Raw genomic sequence first — 6,000 nt, forward strand, 5'->3', positions numbered from 1 at the left:
TGGCATTTCAGTGGAAAATTAATAGAGAGACTACTTAAAATTATAGCCTATGTTTTCCAGAAACCATATTCCCAAACTGTGAATTAGAGGCAAATACCATACGTAAACAGAGCACCTGCTTACAGCATGTGTATCAATGTCCCTACATATACACACATTTTCTGTATTATGTGCATTTATTTTTCTTCTAAAGAGGTTCCACATCAAGTATCCTACGCACAGCACTATACAGTCAAAATTCACAAATGCAGAATTTCTGTTAGAGAGATATTTTCTCACACTAGAAATGTGACATTTACAAGGACAATAATTCAATTCCATGCTGTTCGTGAATAAAGTGACACTGTGATCCCTCAGTTATTTGAAATAAAAGGACAGGATGTTTTTCATTTATGTATAGTCTTTCATCTACATAGACTCCCAAAGCTCTTTACTATAACACCGCACAGCAGAAATGCACCCAGTTATAGTCTTTTGGTTGGATAAATGAAGGCATCTTTGCTGTCCCAGATACCAATATAGAAAGCACCAGAAGGCTCACTGAAAACTGAAGTCAATGGAAGTTTGCCTGAGTAAACCCTGTCTATGAGCCTCAGAGCTTGGCCATGCAAAGTGCTGACTAATCTGACCCAATCCAGCAAAGCACTTGAGCATGTGCTTAACTTTAAGCATGTGACTAGCCCATTGAATCTAAACACACGCTTAAGTGCTCTGATGGAGAGGGGCCAGAATGCTCTGGACCTTGCTGGATGAAGCCCTCGGCACATAGTTTTTAAATGAAATTGATAACATACACACTATACAATGGAAATGTCAGAAGTTATGAATATACATCTAAGAACTGAGGCTGTTATAGCATCATTAATTAAGAATATGTTTAATTTGATACTGGCTTCTAATCTTTCCCATTCATTAATCAGGTTAAAAAGACCATTTCCAGTGGCCTGCCTCCTCACAGTATCCCAATCATGTGTTTTGCCATTGAATTAAAAATTTGACAAGTGCTAGAGAGGCTGCAGGTTTATTTTTGTATATAATGAATGGGCCTAACTGCTCCAATGGACAGTGGGCCAAATTCTTGACATCTATGTTGGAAAGAAGGAAAAAGATTTCACAGTACAGGAAAGTGCTCTGATATTCAGAGCAACGGTGAGCGGGATTCTCATCTCATGGGAGCTTGTCCGTAAGGTGCAACATGCCCTCCAATTTCTAGGTATAACTGTGTGTAACAAATGCAGCAAGTATTAAGGCAAATGTGACACTGAGAATTCCCCCTGTTCAGGACTCGGTGAGGGTGGGGATGGATGACTGTACCCCATCTACCTTTTTGTTAGACTACATTTTCTCTGGGCCCTCCATGAACTTGTGTACTCCAGTACCAAGTTAGGGAGAAGTCTGCACTTTCCAAGTCCTGCATTTCTGATGGACATATGCTGTTTGCTCAGTGTCTGAACCCTCTACCTGCATTATGATGTTCAGGAAGTCCAACATGCTGATAATGCACTGCTGGCAGTTACTAACTATAAAATATTAAAATAGTGTCAGTGACTCAGGTTAATTGCACAGTCGGAAACTTCTGTTACCATGGGATTAGTAGGGTCCACAAAAATAAAAAAACTGCTCAAACTTTCACTGTCCCATCCCCAAAAAGCAGATCCCAATTCTGCAACAGACTCTGTGCCAAGAGAATCCTTGAGCCCGTGTGGTGCTCCAAATGACTTCAATGTGTCTCCACACTAGGGTTGCGACCGGAACACCCAGTTGAAAAGGGACCCTGTCAGCTCCCGTCAGCACTGCTGACTGGGCCGTTAAAAGTATGGTTGGCGGCTCAGCAGGGCTAAGACAGGCTCCCTGCCTGCCCTGGCTCCGTGCGGCTCCCAGAAGCAGCAGCATGTCCTCCCTCTGGCTCCTAGGTGCAGGGGCAGCCAGGGGGCTCCGCACACTACCCCCCAACCAGAATGCTGGCTCCGCAGCTCCCACTGGCCGGGCACCGCCAGCCCCCTGCCAACCTCCCGCACCCCAACCTCTGCCCCAGCCCTGAGCCCCCTCCTGCACTCCAAACCCCTCATCCTGGCCCCACCCAGAGCCTGCACCCCCCGTACCCCTAACCCTCTGCCCCAGCCTGGAGCTCCCCACACTTTGAACCCCGCAGCCTCACCCCCCCAAGCCCAGAGCCCCCTCATGTACCCCAAAACCTCATCCCCAGCCCCACCCCAGAGTCCGCACCCCCATTCAGAGCCCTCACCCTCTCCCGCACCCCAACCCCCTGTCCCAGTCCGGTGAAAATGAGCAAGTGAGCAAGGGTGGAGGAGAGCAAGTGAAGGAGGGAGTGGGGAATGGAGTGAGTGGGGGGTGGAGGGGAGCAAGGGTGTTTGTTTTTCTGCAATCAGAAAGTTGGCAACCCTACTCCACATGGGTACTGCTTGTGTGACGTGAACTACAGGATTGGATCTATGTCTGAACTATATTTTAGGTCAAGATAATACGCTTCCCTTTTCCCTAACCCCAACAACACTCCTGCCGATCCCCACAAGACTTTCCATGCTTCTGAGTTAAAAATGTGGATCAGATTCTCAGCTGGCATAAAGCAATGTGGTTACATTCAATTCAGTGGAGCTACATTGGATTTACATTAGCTGAGGACCTGGCTCATGATGTTTTGTTCTCTCAGGGCCTTATTCAAAGATTCCAGAGACAAAACAATCCCTTTTAAGTGAAAAAAAAATACGGAAAATATTCATGGCTACATTCCCTTTTATAAACAGTAACTGAAAGCACCCAAAGAACGTGTTTATTGCCCTTTTCAGAAATCCAATTCAAGTGAAATCTGTATAAATCTTCTAAGGCACTCCAGATATATATGGCTTTATCCCATGTTTTAGAAGTGCTAAAACTGCAATTGGGATACATATACATTTTAAAATTAAGAAGGCAATAGAGTGAACCAGAAAAAGCCAACATTCAGTCCTACTCATCCTTTGGGAAATCAGTTGTCCGTAGCTAACCCCTCTGATCATTTCATATTTTTACTACTATGCAAAGCTATGAGGATACTCTAGTAAGAGCTGCATTAAAATGAAAATGAATACTTGAAACTTTTATTGCAGTCTCCTGAGGCTGCATCCCAGGGCCATAGCAAGGGTTGGGATAATCAGGCACAACAGTGAAGGGACCATAATCATGACACTGGACTATAATGTGCCATGGCACCACCACATTAGAAAAAACAGTTAATGGGGGGTGGGCACTTAAGATCCCCCCTCAAAAGTACCCCTCCCAATTAAATACGTTTGATTTTGCCACATTCATAACTCACAACAAAATTTCACAGTAGCAAAATTTTCACGAAGCTTTTGGCATTGCTTAAGAAATTCCATAAAAGAAGAGCTAGCAAATTCACATGCTATTTAACCCACTTACACTCTCTGACTATATAGAAAATGATAAATAAATATTTGTAACATCTAGAGTAAATAGTTTAGTTACCTGTTCAACTTTGATGTCATATTCCCCATGGACCTTTTTCCCACGAAAGCACTTGACCCTGAAAAAAGAAAAATGTCACTAAGTTATGTACAGTAATACATGCACATTAGTGTACTTGAGAAAGGACATGTAACAATAATCAGTAGCCAGGTTTAGTTTCCATATGATTTTCTGTATATTATAAATATATATACATCATTGATTATTACACATTGGTCTATTTTACATACCCATATCCTCTAACTAGCCATCTCTTCTCTTTCGTTCCAATTATGGTACTCAGAAAAATCAGTATGCTTCCACCACAAGAGGTATCCCAAATGTTGTTGTTATAACACACTTTAATCTCTATATATTATAATAAAATGGTTACTTATGACAAGATGACAGGTTTCAGAGTAGCAGCCATGTTAGTCTGTATCCGCAAAAAGAACACGGCTGCTACTCTGGCACTTGTGGCACCTTAGAGACTAACAAATTTATTAGAGCATAAGCTTTCGTGGGCTACAGCCCACTTCTTCGGATGCATATAGAGTGGAACATATATTGAGGAGATATATATACACACATACAGACAGCATGAACAGGTGGGAGTTGTCTTACCAACTCTGAGAGGCCAATTAAGTAAGAGAAAAAAACTTTTGAAGTGATAATCAAGATAGCTCAGTACAGACAGTTTGATAAGAAGTGTGAGAATACTTACAAGGGGAGATAGCCACCCGCAGGTGAATCTATCTTACAACAGAAAAACTTCAAAAACAGACTCCAACGAGAGACTGCTGAGCTGGAATTGATATGCAAACTAGATACAATCAACTCAGGATTGAATAAGGACTGGGAATGGCTGAGCCATTACAAACATTGAATCTATCTCCCCTTGTAAGTATTCTCACACTTCTTATCAAACTGTCTGTACCGAGCTATCTTAATTATCACTTCAAAAGTTTTTTTCTCTTACTTAATTGGCCTCTCAGAGTTGGTAAGACAACTCCCACCTGTTCATGCTCTCTGTATGTGTGTATATATATCTCCTCAATATATGTTCCACTCTATATGCATCCGAAGAAGTGGGCTGTAGCCCACGAAAGCTTATGCTCTAATAAATTTGTTAGTCTCTAAGGTGCCACAAGTAAATGGGATTTTGCCACTTTTTTTAAGTACTCCTGTTCTTTTTATGACAAGATGTGATCCTGCTTCCATTAAAAACAGTGGCAAAATCCCATTTACTTTTATGCAAACAAGGGTCCTACAATGAATCATGTGAATCTATATGTTCTCAGTTTACTCAGAAGCCTATTCTAGGACAAACTCTGCAAAATCTTGCTCAAAAGGTCAAAGAATTGTCATCTGCCTTTTAAATGAACTTTCAGTGATGACCCTAGATGTGGCACTCAATGAATATCTGGGTGACCAATTTACAACACTATCACGTCAACCTACCCTACCTCAAATATATTTATATTCCACTAGAGACAAAACAGGACCAACACATTTTGACAATGTGTTCCTCTGTATTTGTTGTATTACTTAGCTTTGTGGGTTTTTTTTAGCAGATATTTTTGGAGGAGGATTTTACTTCAAATTGGCATCCTAAACAGTCATTCTATTACGAAGTATTAATTTTATTTCAAAAATTTTAAGCCTTGGATTCCAAGTAGCATTTCATAGCTCTTAAAGTAAGAAAACCAAAGGCATATACCAACACTATAATACTGTTCCTCCTTCTTCCTACATCAGTCTCTTGTTTGACACCAGTGTTGCTCCTCTGCTGAGTGGGAGCAGTTGTCTAGGGCCTTGCAAGTTAGTTTCTAGTGGAGGAGAAATCAGAAAGGCTGAGTCTGAGTATATTCCAAATGTAATTTGCTTTATTTATACACATATACAAGTCCTGAAATGAGATGGTCAAATAGCAATGACTTCTTATAGGCATCTCAGTTCAACACCAATCCCCTGATTTTCAAGGAACAACTCTGCCTCAAGAATTGACTCTAAACAGAGATCAAACTCTTCTGCTGCTCAAGCAGTCCCCTCTCTCCTCAAGCTATCCCTGCACAAAACCACTACATAATCCACCACACCACCACAGAATGTCTTCCCAAGAGTCAAAACTTGCTTTCACAATAAGAAAAAGAACTTGGGACACAATGTATAACTGATATCTGCCACAACAATAGTTATTACACTAAAATCTTTCTTACTGAGAAAAAACAATTATGACATGGATTTTGTATAGCAAGCAGCTTATTAATTAACTTTGCCCCAATTATTCTCCCACTGAAGTAACTGAAATTTCACCACTGACTTCAGTGGTAGCTAAATCAGGCCCCTAATAATTAACTGACAATATAGTCTCTGGCTAAAATATTTCCCAAGTATCTATTAGCAGTGAAAGATGATAGCTGAGACAGTAAGGAACAGACAAAGTGAATTTTCACTGTGCTATGGCATGCAGAAAAAAATTATGCTTCAATTCATGCAGTAAGTATAACTGGTGAGGAAAGAACAAGGAACACC

The 6,000-nt window shown here is 41.2% G+C and overlaps 1 protein-coding gene across 1 annotated transcript in view; it reads right to left on the minus strand.

The window, feature by feature from the left end:
• The window catches only part of SYN2 (synapsin II), a 204,316-nt gene extending 200,777 nt beyond the window's left edge, over positions 1-3,539 (minus strand). Inside the window, exon 1 of the mRNA XM_026656697.1 lies at positions 3,487-3,539. The gene's annotated coding sequence lies outside the window, so the exon portion shown is untranslated. The remainder of the gene's footprint in view (positions 1-3,486) is intronic.
• Positions 3,540-6,000: the final 2,461 nt, after the last annotated feature.

The sequence above is a fragment of the Terrapene carolina genome, unplaced genomic scaffold (genome assembly GCF_002925995.2).
Source record: "Terrapene carolina triunguis isolate 2854851 unplaced genomic scaffold, T_m_triunguis-2.0 Scaffold232, whole genome shotgun sequence".
In the NCBI taxonomy this organism is placed as follows: Eukaryota; Metazoa; Chordata; order Testudines; family Emydidae; genus Terrapene; species Terrapene triunguis.